Below are 16,131 nucleotides of genomic sequence, written 5' to 3' on the forward strand. Positions count from 1 at the left end.
AAAATATTACAGCTGTGAGGAGGGATGTGATGTTGGAAGGTTCATCAAATGAGGCCATATGGATTGAGCTAAGGAACAAAAAAGGGGCAACCACTCTGCTGGGAGTGTACAATAGACCCCCAAACAGTCAGAGGGAGATGGAAGAGCAGATATGTAGGCAAATCTCTGAGAAGTGCAAGAACAATAGGGCAGCAATAGTAGGGGATTTTAACTACCCCAATATTAACTGGGATAGTTTTAGTGTGAAAGGAATTGAGGGAGCAGAATTCCTGAGGTGCATTCAGGAGAACTTTTCTGCCCAGTATGTAGCAAGTCCAACAAGAGAAGGCGCAGTTTTAGACTTTGTTTTAGGAAATGACGATGGGCAGGTGGAAGGAGTGGCAGTAGGAGAGCATTTTGGTGGTAGTGATCATAATTCAGTCAGTTTTAATATAATTATGGAAAAGGACAGAGAAAAAACAGGAGTTAGAGTTCTCAATTGGGGTAAGGTCAATTTTACTAAACTGAGGAGTGATTTAGCGGAAGTGGACTGGAAGCAGCTACTTGAAGGTAAATCAGTGTCAGAGCAGTGGGAGGCATTCAAAGGGAAGATTCAAGGGGTTCAGAGTAAACATGTTCCCACAAAGAAAAAAGGTGAGACGGTCAAATCTACAGCCCCATGGATGTCAAGGAGCTTACAGGGTAAGATAAGGCAGAAAAGGAAAGCTTATATCCGACACCGAGAACTCAATACTACAGAAAGCCGAGAGGAGTATAGAAAGTGGAGGGGTGAAATCAAAAAGGAAATTAGTAAAGCAAAAAGAGGGCATGAAAAATTATTGGCAAGCAAAATCAAGGTAAACCCTAAGATGTTTTAGAATTAGAACATTACAGCGCAGTACAGGCCCTTCGGCCCTCGATGTTGCGCCGACCTGTGAAACCATCTGACCTACACTATTCCATTTTCATCCATATGTCTATCCAATGACCACTTAAATGCCCTTAAAGTTGGCGAGTCTACTACTGTTGCAGGCAGGGCGTTCCACGCCCCTACTACTCTCTGAGTAAAGAAACTACCTCTCACATCTGTCCTATATCTTTCACCCCTCAACTTAAAGCTATGTCCCCTCGTGTTTGCCATCACCATCCGAGGAAAAAGACTCTCACTATCCACCCTATCTAACCCTCTGATTATCTTATATGTCTCTATTAAGTCACCTCTCCTCCTCCTTCTCTCTAACGAAAACAACCTCAAGTCCCTCAGCCTTTCCTCGTAAGACCTTCCCTCCATACCAGGCAACATCCTAGTAAATCTCCTCTGCACCCTTTCCAAAGCTTCCACATCCTTCCTATAATGCGGTGACCAGAACTGCACGCAATACTCCAGGTGCGGTCTCACCAGAGTTTTGTACAGCTGCAGCATGACCTCATGGCTCCGAAACTCGATCCCCCTACTAATAAAAGCTAACACACCATATGCCTTCTTAACAGCCCTATTAACCTGGGTAGCAACTTTCAGGGATTTATGTACCTGGACACCAAGATCTCTCTGTTCATCTACACTACCAAGAATCTTCCCATTAGCCCAGTACTCTGCATTCCTGTTACTCCTTCCAAAGTGAATCACCTCACACTTTTCCGCATTTATCTCCATTTGCCATCTCTCAGCCCAGCTCTGCAGCCTATCTATGTCCCTCTGTAACCTACAACATCCTTCGGCACTATCCACAACTCCACCGACCTTAGTGACATCCGCAAATTTACTAACCCACCCTTCTACACCCTCTTCCAGGTCATTTATAAAAATGACAAACAGCAGTGGCCCCAAAACAGATCCTTGCGGTACACCACTAGTAACTAAACTCCAGGATGAACATTTGCCATCAACCACCACCCTCTGTCTTCTTTCAGCTAGCCAATTTCTGATCCAAAACTCTAAATCACCTTCAACCCCATACTTCCGTATTTTCTGCAATAGCCTACCGTGGGGAACCTTATCAAACGCCTTACTGAAATCCATATACACCACATCCACTGCTTTACCCTCATCCACCTGTTTGGTCACCTTCTCAAAAAACTCAATAAGGTTTGTGAGGCACGACCTACCCTTCACAAAACCGTGCTGACTGTCGCTAATGAACTTATTCTTTTCAAGATGATTATAAATCCTGTCTCTTATAACCTTTTCCAACATTTTACCCACAACCGAAGTAAGGCTCACAGGTCTATAATTACCAGGGCTGTCTCTACTCCCCTTCTTGAACAAGGGGACAACATTTGCTATCCTCCATCTTCCGGCACTATTCCTGTCGACAATGACGACATAAGGATCAAGGACAAAGGCTCTGCAATCTCCTCCCTGGCTACCCAGAGAATCCGAGGATAAATCCCATCTGGCCCAGGGGACTTATCTATTTTCACACTTTCCAAAATTGCTAACACCTCCTCCTTGTGAACCTCAATCCCATCTAGCCTAGTAGTCTGAATCTCAGTATTCTCCTCGACAACATTTTCTTTCTCTACTGTAAATACTGACGAAAAATATTCATTTAACGCTTCCCCTATCTCCTCTGATTCCACACACATCTTCCCACTACTATCCTTGATTGGCCCTAATCTAACTCTAGTCATTCTTTTATTCCTGATATACCTATAGAAAGCCTTAGGGTTTTCCTTGATCCTATCCGCCAATGACTTCTCGTGTCCTCTCCTTGCTCTTCTTAGCTCTCCCTTTAGATCCTTCCTGGCTAGCTTATAACTCTCAAGTGCCCTAACTGAGCCTTCACGTCTCATCCTAACATCAGCCTTCTTCTTCCTCTTGACAAGCGCTTCAACTTCTTTAGTAAACCACGGCTCCCTCACTCGACAACTTCCTCCCTGCCTCACAGGTACATACTTATCAAGGACACGCAGTAGCTGCTCCTTGAATAAGCTCCACATTTCGATTGTGCCCATCCCCTGCAGTTTCCTTCCCCATCCTACGCATCCTAAATCTTGCCTAATCGCATCATAATTTCCTTTCCCCCAGCTGTAATTCTTGCCCTGCGGTATATACCTGTCCCTGCCCATCGCTAAGGTAAACCTAACCGAATTGTGATCACTATCACCAAAGTGCTCACCTACATCTAAATCTAACACCTGGCCGGGTTCATTACCCAGTACCAAATCCAATGTGGCATCGCCCCTGGTTGGCCTGTCTACATACTGTGTCAGAAAACCCTCCTGCACACACTGGACAAAAACTGACCCATCTAAAGTACTTGAACTATAGTATTTCCAGTCGATATTTGGAAAGTTAAAGTCCCCCATAACAACTACCCTGTTACTCTCTTTCCTGTCGAGAATCATCTTCGCTATCCTTTCCTCTACATCTCTGGAACTATTTGGAGGTCTATAGAAGACTCCCAACAGGGTGACCTCTCCTCTCCTGTTTCTAACCTCGGCCCATACTACCTCAGTAGACGAGTCCTCAAACGTCCGTTCTGCCGCTGTCATACTCTCCTTGATTAACAATGCCACCCCCCGCCCCCTCTTTTACCATCTTCTCTGTTCTTACTGAAACATCTAAATGCCGGAACCTGCAACATCCATTCCTGCCCCTGCTCTACCCATGTCTCCGAAATGGCCACTACATCGAGATCCCAGGTACCAACCCATGCTGCAAGATCACCCACCTTATTCCGGATGCTCCTGGCGTTGAAGTAGACACACTTTAAACCAAGTTCTTGCTTGCCAGTGCCCTCTTGCGTCCTTGTAACCTTATCCCTGACCTCACTACTCTCAACATCCTGTTTTATCAATACATTAAGAGTAAGAGGATAACTAAGGAGAGAGTAGGGCCCATAAAAGACCAAAAAGATAACCTATGTGTAGAGGAAGAAGATATTGATATGGTACTTAATGAATACTTTGCGTCTGTCTTCACAAAGGAGGGGGACAGTGCAGATATTATAGTTAAGGAGCAGGAGTGTGAAGTATTGGATGTGATAAACATAGGGAGAGAGGATGTATTAATGGGATTAGCATCTTTGAAAGTTGATAAATCACCAGGGCCAGATGAAATGCACCCTAGGCTGTTAAAAAAAGCAAGAGAGGGAATAGCAGAGGGTCTGACCTTCAGGTTCCAGTCCTCACGGGATACAGGTGTGGTGCCGGAGAATAAGAGAACTGCTAACGTTGTACCTCGGTTTAAAAAGGGAGCGAGGGATAGACCAATATTCAGGCCTTTCAGTCTAACTTCAGTAGTGGGCAAATTATTGGAATCTATTCTGAGAGACAGGATAAACTGCCACTTCAAAAGTAACAGGTTAATCAAGGATAGTCAGCATGGATTTGTTAAGGGAAGATCTTGTTTGACCAACTTGATTGAATTTTTTGGAGAAGTAACAAGGAAGATAGCTGAGGGTAGTGCAGTTAATGTGGTCCTGATGGATTTTAGCAAGGTTTTTGACAAGGTCCCACAAGGCAGACTGGTTAAAAAAATAAAATCCCATGGGATCCAGGAAAATGCAGCAAGGTGGATACAAAATTGGCTCAGTGGCAGGAAACAAAGGGTAATTGTTGACGGGTGTTTTAATGACTGGAGGGCTGTTTCTAGCGGCGTTCCGCAGGGCTCAGTACTGGGTTCCCTGCTTTTTGTGGTATATATTAGCGATGTGGACGTAAATGTAGAGGGCATGATCAAGAAGTTTGCAGATGACACAAAGATTGGCCGTGTGGTAGATAGCGAGGAGGACAGCTTTAGGCTGCAGGAAGATACTGATGGTCTGGTCAGATGGGCAGAAAAGTGGCAAATGGAATTCAACCTCGAGAAGTGTGAGGTGATGCATTTGGGGAGGTTAAACAAGGCAAAGGAATACACAATTAATGGGAAAGTACTGAGAGGTGTAGAGGAAGTGAGGGACCTTGGAGTGAATGTCCACAGATCCCTGAAGGTAGCCAGACAGGTCAATAAGGTGGTTAAGAAGGCCATTTGGAATCCTTTCCTTTATTAGCCGAGGTATAGAATACAAGAGCAGGGAGGTTATGCTGGAACTGTATAACTCATTGGTTGGGCCACAACTTGAGTACTGTGTACAGTTGTGGTCACCTCATTACAGAAAAGATGTAATTGCACTAGAGAGGGTACAGAGGAGATTTACGAGGATGTTGCCAGGACTGGAAAAATGCAGCTATGAGGAAAGATTGGATAGGCTGGGGTTGTTCTCCTTGGAACAGAGAAGACTGAGGGGAGATCTGATTGAAATGTACAAAATTTTGGGGGGCCTGGATAGAGTGGAGGTGAAGGGTCTATTCACTTTAGCAGAGAGGTCAGTGTTGAGGAGGCATAGATTTAAAATGATTGATAGAAAAGTTAAAGGGGAGATGAGGAAAACTTTTTTCACCCAGAGGGTGTTGGGGGTCTGGAACTCACTGCCTGAAAGAGTAGTTGAAGCAGAAACCCTCAACTCATTCAAAAGGAGTCTGGATATGCACCTCAAGTGCCGGAATCTGCCGGGCTACGGACCAAATGCTGGAAGGCGGGATTGGAATAGGCGGATCGTTTTTCGGCCAGCACAGACATGATGGGCCAAGTGGCCTCTTTCCGTGCCTTAAACATTCTATGATTCTATAATTTTAAGAAGGGTTTTACAGGTAGAGAGCAGTACAGATATTTAAGGAGCAAAAAAATAATGACACTAAACAGGGTAAATTTTGGCTTTGTGCAATGATTTCGATAGTGAGTTGGCAGCTCCTTTTAACATCACTCCACGCCTTTATTTCTGCTGACTTTAACTGTTGTAAAGTCACATGTTTTAGATTCTTGCACAGAGTCAAATTCTACCAGTTTCATTGTAAATTCCGCCTTTGTCACCTCTAGACTTGACTATTGCAATGTAAACTTGAGGTCATCCAAAACTCTGTTGTCTGTGTTCTAACTCACACCAAATTCTGTTTACTCATTACCTCTGTTTTCGCTGATCTATACTGGCTCCAAGTTAAGCAAAGCCTTGATTTTAAAATTGTCATCCTTGTTTTAAAATTTCTTCAGCTATATTTAAACCATACAAGTGCCAGGCAATGATGTTCTCCAACAAGAGAGAATCTAACCATCTCCCCTTGACATTCAATAGCATTACCATCACTGAATCCCCACTATCAACATCCTGGGGGCTACCATTGACCAGGAACTGAACTGGAGTAGCCATATAAATGCTGTGGCTACAAGAGCAGGTCAGAAGCTGGGAATTCTGTGATGAGCAACTCACCTCCTGACTCCCCAAAGCCTGTCCACCATCTACAAGGGACAAGTAAGGAGTGTGATGGAAAGCTCTCCACTTGCCTGGATGGGTGCAGCTCCAACAACACTCAAGAAGCTCGACACCATTGAAAATAAAGCAGCCCACTTGACTGGCACCCCATCCACCACCTTCAACATTCACTCCCTCCACCACCGATGCACAGTGGCAGCAGTGTGTACCATCTACAAGATGCACCGCAGCAGTTCACCAAGGCTTCTTCGACAGCACCTTCCAAACCCGCGACCTCCACCAACTAGCAGGACAAGGGCAGCAGATGCATGGGAACACCAGCACCTGCAAGTTCCCCTCCAAGCCACACACCATCCTGACTTGGAACTATATCTCCGTTCCCTCACTTTCGCTGTGTCAAAAATCCTGGAACTCCGTTCCTAACAGCACTGTAGGTGTACCTACATGCCAAGGACTGCAAAGGTTCAAGAAGGCTGCTCACCACCATCTCAAGGGCAATTAGGGATAGGAAATAACTGTTGGCCTAGTCAGCGATGCCCATGTGTCGTGAAAGAATAAAAAACACTTTGCCCCTACCTATCTCTGAAATCTCCTTTAAACCAAAAACCCTCCTAGAAAGCAGAAATGTGGGTCAAAACATGACTGCTCTTTCAAAGAGCTGACACAAACATGACGGGATGAATGGCTTCTGTGCTGTAAATTTTTATGATCCCATTTGCGCTTCTCTAATACTGACGTCTTAAGCATCCCCGATTTTAATCGCTCTACCATTGGCGGCTGTGCCTTCAGCTGCCTGGGCCCCAAGCTCTGGAATTCCCTCCCTAAACCTCTCAGACTCTTCATCTTTCTTACCTCCTTTAAGATGCTCCTTCAAACTTGCCCCTTTGACTCAGCTTTTGGTCATCTGCGTTGATATCTTGTTATGTAGCTCAGTGTCAATCTTTGCTTCATAACACACCTGTGAAGGACCTAGGGATGTTTTATTATGTTAAGGACACAATATATGTATAAGTTGCTGTTGCAGTCTGGTCATTTGGTTAAGATACGAAGGGATATGTTGACGAGATTGAGCATCTACGAGACAGTGAGAGGGAAAATTGAAAAGAAGTAGAATCCCACAATTAAAATACAGATGAATGCTTTACACAGGCAATTATGCTGATGACAGTGTTCCATTTTATTCATCCCATTGGAGATAAATCCTTTTGAAAATGGGGCAATGAGACATCATAGTGTTTCGGTACTTAATATGTTCAGAGTTGTGCATTTTAAAGAGAACAGATTGATAAAACAACATTTCAACTGTGCTTCCATTTAGTTTAAGATAAAGCCTGTGAAATGGAGGATAACTGTTGGAGAGGTTTCTAAAAAAAAAGATGTTTCTTTGTACATTGCCTTGATCAGCAATTGTGGAAATATTTACATTACTGAATTGGCCAAAGCTGTACAGAAATAAATGAAGCATGAGGAGAAAGAGAGACAAAGTGAGTGTGCCATTCATGCTACAATATCATTTGGTCTACATGGCAAAACTGCTGGGAAATGCAGTGTGTGAAATTGGAGATTTTCCCCCCATGCATCATTGGTATCACAAAACTAACTTGCAGATTATGTGCAAAAAATACATAAATTCGATCCACCAGGGGGGCTGATCTTTTGAAAGGAATCGTTGCATGACTGGTGTCAGTGATGGGTCAGTTGGTAACACACTTGCTTTTGAGTGAGAAGATTTTAGGTTAAGTCCCACTCCAGAGAATCTGAGCACAGAAGTCTGGGATGATCTACTGAGTCTGTGCTGCAATGTTGGAGCTGCTGCCTTGTTGGATGATATATTAAACTGAGAACCCAACTGCCCTTTCAGGTAGATGTAAAAGATGCCATGGTACTATCTCGACGCAGAGCAGGGGAGTTCTCCTTGGTGTCCCGGCTAATATTTATCCCTCTATCAAAATCAACAAAATCAAATTATCTAGTCAATATCGCATCGCTGCTTATGGGATTGCTGTGTGCAAACATTACAATCAGTCATGGCACTGCAAAAGCACTTAACAGGCTGAGGTCGTGAAAGTTGCTATATAAATGCGGCTCTTTTATTTTCGATTTCGATTTTCCTACACTTAACCAACAGTTGCGCAGTGGTTAGCGGCGCAGTGGTTAGCACCGCAGCCTCACAGCTCCAGCGACCCCGGTTCAATTCCAGGTACTGCCTGTGTGGAGTTTGCAAGTTCTCCCTGTGTCTGCGTGGGTTTCCTCCGGGTGCTCCGGTTTCCTCCCACATGCCAAAGACTTGCAGGTTGATAGGTAAATTGGCCATTAGCAATTGCCCCTAGTATAGGTAAGTGGCAGGGAAATATAGGGACAGGTGGGGATGTGGTAGGAATATGGGATTAGTGTAGGATTAGTATAAATGGGTGGTTGATGGTCGGCACAGACTCAGTGGGCCAAAGGGCCTGTTTCAGTGCTGTATCTCTAAATAATAAATAAATAAAATAAAAAAAAATAAAAATTTCCTAATGAGACAGCCTCTTTGATGGCGGGATGGCCGACAGCACCACTCACCCATGCAAACTAGGCAGTGCTCCCTGGTTCGATTACAGATGAATGATTTACACAGGCAATTATTGTGATGACAGTGTTCCATTTTCTTCATCACATTGCCGCTTTGAAATTGGGGCAATGAGACATCATAATGTTCCAGTATTTAACATGTTCAGAGTAACAGGACTGCATCTGTACATAACAAGATATGAAATAGGAGCAAGAGTAGGCCATACGGCCCATCAATCCTGTCCAGCATTCAATGCGATCGTGGCTGATCTTAGGCTTCAACTCCACTTTCCCAACCACTCCCCGTATCCCTTGATTCTCTGAGAGATCAAAAATCTGTCTATCTCAGTCTTAAATGTATTCAACAATGGAGCTTCCACTACCCTCTGGGGTAGAGAATTCCAAAGATTCACAACCCTTTGAGTGAAGAAATTTCTCCTCATCTCAATCCTAAATGACCGGTCCCTTATCCTGAGACTATTCCCCGTGTTCTAGATTCCCCAGCCGGGGAAACAAAATGTCCAGCCTGGATAACAGTGAAAGGAAAAACAAAAGAACTTTGGAATGTCATGGAAAGTGCTATATAAATGTAATTTCTCTTTGTTTTGACCTTAAAACTGGATAGTGATGGCAGTATTAACCCAGGATGACTTTCTCCTTCCTGGCCCAAAAGTACTGAAGCCAAATTTGTAATGGTAATTACAAATTAAAAACATCTAATTTAGTTGAGATAGATACTGAAACATTCCTGGTCTGTAGGGCTGAGTTAATTGTTCGTCCTTCGATAGCAAAGAAGACAAACAAAATATCATCTCATGTTCTACAATGAATTCTCCAATGACTGATGAGACCAATTTCCCCTTTGGAATGAGCGTTGTCAGATTGAACAGAGGACAGTTTTCATAGACAAGGCCAGTAATCCCTCGAGAAACTTTGATGGGGGGAGTCCAGAACAAGGAGACATAACCTTAAAATTAGAGCTAGGTCCTTAAAGGGTGATGTACAAACATACAAACATACGAACATACAAATTAGGGGCAGAAGTAGGCCATTCGGCCCCTCTAGCCTGCTGATCGGTTTGTGTCTCGAATCCCACACTCCCATCTTCCCCTGATAACCTTCGATTCCCTTGTCTAACAAGAATCTATCTACCCCCGCCTTAAAAATATTCAATGACCCCACCTCTACCACCTTCTGAGGCAGAGAGCTCCAAAGTCGCACAACTCTCTGAGAGAAAAAATTTCTCCTCATCTCTGTCCTAAAAGGGCAACCCCTAATTTTAAAACAGTGCCCCCCAGTTCTGGAGTCCCCCACAAGAGGAAACATGCTTTCCTACCTACCTTTGTGTCATCTGCAAATTTAGCTACCATGCCATCGCTCCCTTCATCGAAGTCATTGATATAAATTGTAAAAGGTTGAGGCCCCAGGAGAGACCCCTGCGGGACTCCACTCATCACATCCTGCCAAACAAAAAAGGATCCGTTTATGCATACTCTCTGTTTTTTGCCAGCCAGCCAATCTTCTATCCATGCTAACATGTTAACCACCACACCATGAGCTCCTACTTTGTGCAATAACCTTTTCTGTGGCACCTTGTCAAATGCCTTCTGGAAATCCAGGTAAAGTATGTCAACAAGCTCCCTTTATCCATGGCACATGTTGCTCCTTCAAAGAACTCCAATAAATGTCAAGAAGCACTTCTTCATACAAAGGGTTGTGGAAATCACGAACTCTCTCCTGCAAAAAAGCTGTTTAAGCTGGGGATCAACTGAATATTTTAAAACTGAGATTGATAGATTTTTTGTTAGACAAGGGAATTCAAGGAAATAGAACCAAGGTGCGTAGATGGAGTTAAGATACAGATCAGCCATGATCTAATTGGATGATGGAACAGACATGAGAGACTGAATGACCTCGTCATGTTTTCATGTCCCTATTCCAGGGACATCAGATTGGGGATCTTGAATCAAGAAGCAAGACTTCCTCATTCACATTCCTCATTTATATTCAGCATCAGCAATATGCTTCAGAGTAAGAGATGCCTTCACAGAAGGTTTTTCGCCATGCTTTCTTCTCCTGAATATGGTACAATACTAACAATGTATTTACCAACATAATCATCAAAGGAGCTTCTTTTTTAATATAAACTCTGCAAATATTTAATTTCACTGCCAGTGTGAAAAGATGGGAACGACATCTGTTATGGCTGCTGTAAACCGTGACGCAGAGTCAGCTCCCCCTTGGCCCCTCTATTCCCTTCACCCACTTGATCCTGGCCATCATGTGGGACTATGTCCTCTTAATTCAGGCTCAGACTGGGTGTTTGGGATATCGGGGTTACAGGAGAGCCACCCTCCACCTAATCCACTGGCTACGGTTAATGACTTAGTACAAAGAGAAGGAAACTCAGTCCTTTCTTTAACTATCAATTTACTTTATTCACTTTGTTGTACAATGTAAGAATAAGGCTTATACACTTGGTTAGACAAAAGCATGCAACTCAAACAGGGTTATACAGTTAATAACAAAGCTAACTAGAATCGATAAGCACACCCACTAGGTTCCTCTGACCTTTCCCTGACCTAGTCACAGAAAACAAAGGATAATACCCGAAAAAGGGGAGAGCTGACGCTGGCCAGGCGTTCCGTTCTCTCTCTCTTTTACCTCGTCGCCGCGTTGCTCACGCAGGATCTTCCACTTCCGCGATGGTTGGTCTCCGGAGTTTCTTGCTGGCTCTATGCCTGAGATTCTACATACGTATTCTCTTTCTTATCTCTTCAAAACTGTGCTGTCTCTTTCCTGTTGATTTAGGCCTGCTCATCTTGTTCGTATCTTCTCCTTATTGGCCCAGGCCCAAAGACCCCGGTATCACACTGTGTCCAAATAAGGCTCTATTCCTGTGATCTCTCCCTTGTCTGTCACATAAATTAATTAGTTCAAACTGGTTTTGACCAGCACAGGCCAGTGTCTGAGCTCGGGTTACTTTAGTTCCCAAGCAATCCAACAGTGTCTGAGCTCAGGTTACTTTAGTTCATGAGCTATCCAGCAGTTTGTAACATATTCTGTACTTCTTGCAGCCCCAGGCCAACACTATGTGGTGAGGGGTACAGGTAGTTCCCACTGTTCAGCTCCCACCTGACTGCAACAAGTATTTTTGTTATTAGAGGTTTATCCCTTTGTTTTAGTTGTCAAATAAACAAACAGCAACAGGTTTTCTTGTAGAGTGAAAACAGAAGAATAATTATTTTATTGAGCAACATTCATAATCCTGAAATTGTCACAACTGCACCCACACATGCATTCACTCGCACACAGACACACACACACCTGTAGGGACAGATAGAGAGGAATAGGGGTAAGTGGTTTGAAGTGAGGTAGGTTTTCGGGGTTCATGATAAACCTGTTGAATTTTCTCGGAAGTCAATTTCTTCTTTAAAGTTGCAAGCCTGTGTTGTTTGTAGATTTCTCTGGTAGTTGATACTTCAGTCTGAAGATAGGGGATCACTTTCAGTTCTCTGCTGCACAAGTTGAAGTGTAGAACTCACAGCAGGGCACCTTCTTTTTGGCTTGCTGAATTTCTCCCAGTTCTTAGTTGGACAGGCTTTTGTGATGTTTGTCCTGATAATCCCTCTCGCTCTCTCCAGAGAGCATCTTTAAGGTCAAAATGGTCTCACGTCTGGCCTCTGTTGGGAGAAATAGCTCTTCCACTCTGTGGTGACCGACAATGGCCCAGAATATGGCTACTTCACACTTTCTTTGCTTAAGAAGAACCCATTCAATTCAAAAATGTCTCTTGATGGGTTCACGATGGGTGTAATTGACACCTCTGAGCTTAGAATGTAATTGAATAGTTCGATCAATGAATCAGCACAGACACGATGGGGTGAATAGTCTCCTTCTTTGCTGTAAGATTCCAAGATATTTACACACTGACAGCCTGTGAATTTGAGAATCTGGAGCCTAGTTTTGTTTCTTTTTCTGCGAGAGCCTTCCACCAGAATTATACTTGCTTGTCCTAGCTGTTTGTGACTGATCATCCTACGCCTTTCCCTGCATGTTTACTCTTGTTCATGTCTGAGGTTGAGGATTCATGTTGAAACACTTGCATTGTGTTTCATCATGTTTCTCAGTAAGCTCTGCAAGTATATCACACACAAGGTATCACTTTGAAATTCTGTCAGTTATGCAAGAAAATTGGGGCAAACATTTTGTACACAGCAAGATGCTGCAAACTGCAGTGCAGTGAACGCTAATTTATTTTTTGTGATATTGACTGATGGATGAATGTTGGCCAACCCTGCAAGAGGCACAGTGTACAAAAGCAAGGAAGTTCTTTCTTTCTTTCTTTTTCTTTTGGGCCTCCTTATCTCGAGAGACAATGGATAAGCGCCTGGAGGTGGTCAGTGGTTTGTGAAGCAGCGCCTGGAGTGGCTATAAAGGCCAATTCTGGAGTGACAGGCTCTTCCACAGGTGCTGCAGAGAAATTTGTTTGTCGGGGCTGTTGCACAGTTGGCTCTCCCCTTGCGCCTCTGTCTTTTTTCCTGCCAACTACTAAGTCTCTTCGACTCGCCACAATTTAGCCCTGTCTTTATGGCTGCCCGCCAGCTCTGGCGAATGCTGGCAACTGACTCCCACGACATGTGATCAATGTCACACGATTTCATGTCGCGTTTGCAGACGTCTTTATAGCGGAGACATGGACGGCCGGTGGGTCTGATACCATTGGCGAGCTCGCTGTACAATGTGTCTTTGGGGATCCTGCCATCTTCCATGCGGCTCACATGGCCAAGCCATCTCAAGCGCCTCTGACTCAGTAGTGTGTATAAGCTGGGGGTGTTGGCCGCTTCAAGGACTTCTGTGTTGGAGATATAGTCCTGCCACCTGATGCCAAGTATTCTCCGAAGGCAGCGAAGATGGAATGAATTGAGACGTCGCTCTTGGCTGGCATACGTTGTCCAGGCCTCGCTGCCGTAGAGCAAGGTACTGAGGACACAGGCCTGATACACTTGGACTTTTGTGTTCCGTGTCAGTGCGCCATTTTCCCACACTCTCTTGGCCAGTCTGGACATAGCAGTGGAAGCCTTACCCATGCGCTTGTTGATTTCTGCATCTAGAGACAGGTTACTGGTGATAGTTGAGCCTAGGTAGGTGAACTCTTGAACCACTTCCAGAGCGTGGTCGCCAATATTGATGGATGGAGCATTTCTGACGTCCTGCCCCATGATGTTCGTTTTCTTGAGGCTGATGGTTAGGCCAAATTCATTGCAGGCAGCCGCAAACCTGTCGATGAGACTCTGCAGGCACTCTTCAGTGTGAGATGTTAAAGCAGCATCGTCAGCAAAGAGGAGTTCTCTGATGAGGACTTTCCGTACTTTGGACTTCGCTCTTCGACGGGCAAGGTTGAACAACCTGCCCCCTGATCTTGTGTGGAGGAAAATTCCTTCTTCAGAGGATTTGAACGCATGTGAAAGCAGCAGGGAGAAGAAAATCCCAAGAAGTGTGGGTGCGAGAACACAGCCCTGTTTCACACCACTCAGGATAGGAAAGGGCTCTGATGAGGAGCCACCATGTTGAATTGTGCCTTTCATATTGTCATGGAATGAGGTGATGATACTTAGTAGCTTTGGTGGACATCCGATCTTTTCTAGTAGTCTGAAGAGACCACGTCTGCTGACGAGGTCAAAGGCTTTGGTGAGATCAATGAAAGCAATGTAGAGGGGCATCTGTTGTTCACGGCATTTCTCCTGTATCTGACGAAGGGAGAACAGCATGTCAATGGTCGATCTCTCTGCACGAAAGCCACACTGTGCCTCAGGGTAGACGCGCTCGGCCAGCTTCTGGAGCCTGTTCAGAGCGACTCGAGCAAAGACTTTCCCCACTATGCTGAGCAGGGAGATTCCACGGTAGTTGTTGCAGTCACCGCGGTCACCTTTGTTTTTATAGAGGGTGATGATGTTGGCATCGCGCATGTCCTGGGGTACTGCTCCCTCGTCCCAGCACAGGCATAGCAGTTCATGTAGTGCTGAGAGTATAGCAGGCTTGGCACTCTTGATTATTTCAGGGGTAATGCTGTCCTTCCCAGGGGCTTTTCCGCTGGCTAGAGAATCAATGGCATCACTGAGTTCCGATTTGGTTGGCTGTATGTCCAGCTCATCCATGACTGGTAGAGGCTGGGCTGCATTGAGGGCAGTCTCAGTGACAGCATTCTCCCTGGAGTACAGTTCTAGGTAGTGCTCAACCCAGCGGTCCATCTGTTTGCGTTGGTCAGTGATTATGTCCCCCGATTTAGATTTGAGGGGGGCGATCTTCTTGATGGTTGGCCCAAGAGCTCTCTTCATGCCATCATACATTCCTCTGATGTTTCCGGTATCTGAGGCCAGCTGAATATGACTGCATAGGTGTTGCCAGTAGTCGTTTGCGCAACGCCTAGCTGTTCTTTGTGCAGTGCTTCTGGCTGCTTTAAGTGCTGCGGATGTTAAATCGCTGGGGGCTTTCTTGTAGTTCAACAGTGCAATGCGCTTAGCGGCTATGACAGGTTCCAGCTCTTCATTATGAGATTGAAACCAGTCTGCATTTCTCTTCGCACTTTTGCCGTAGGTGGTCAAAGCTGACTCATAGATGGCGTCTCTGATGTGGGCCCACTTGGTCTCAGCATCCCCTGTGGGAGTGTATTGAAGGGCTGTTACAAGTGAATTTAGAAATTTTTGTAACAGCTGTGGGTGAGAAATTCTGCTCGTGTTGATGCACGGGTGGCCCTTCTGCTTGGAATGATGCAACTTCTTTGGTCTGAGTCTAACCTTGCTGCACACCAGGGAGTGGTCGGTGTCGCAGTCCGCACTGTGGAAGCTGCGTGTGATTTGAACACTGTTTAAGGCGGCTCGCCTTGTGACAATGAGGTCTAGCTGGTGCCAACGACGCGATCTTGGGTGCCTCCATGAAACCTGGTGACAGGGTTTAGTGTGAAAGAACGAGTTGGTGATGCAGAGGTTATGATAGGTACACAACTCAAGCAGTCTCTGCCCGTTCTCATTCATCCTTCCAACGCCATAGCGCCCAAGGCAGGAGGGCCATGAGTCATGGTCGGCCCCAACCCTGGCATTAAAGTCCCCCAGCAGGAATAGGTGTTCGGTGTTGGGGATGCTGCTAATGATGTTATGGAGTTGTTCATAGAACTGGTCTTTAGCTTCAGGTGGGGAGCAGAGTGTTGGAGCATAGATGCTGAGTAGGTGTACTGGACCAGAGGTGGTGAGCAGTCGGATGGACAGTATGCGTTCCGAGCCATTTGAGGGAGGCTCTATCATGCTGAGCAAGGAGTTTCTGATGGCGAAGCCCACTCCATGCTGTCTTGGTTCTT

The sequence above is a fragment of the Heterodontus francisci genome, chromosome 12 (assembly GCF_036365525.1).
Source record: "Heterodontus francisci isolate sHetFra1 chromosome 12, sHetFra1.hap1, whole genome shotgun sequence".
Classification (NCBI taxonomy): Eukaryota; Metazoa; Chordata; class Chondrichthyes; order Heterodontiformes; family Heterodontidae; genus Heterodontus; species Heterodontus francisci.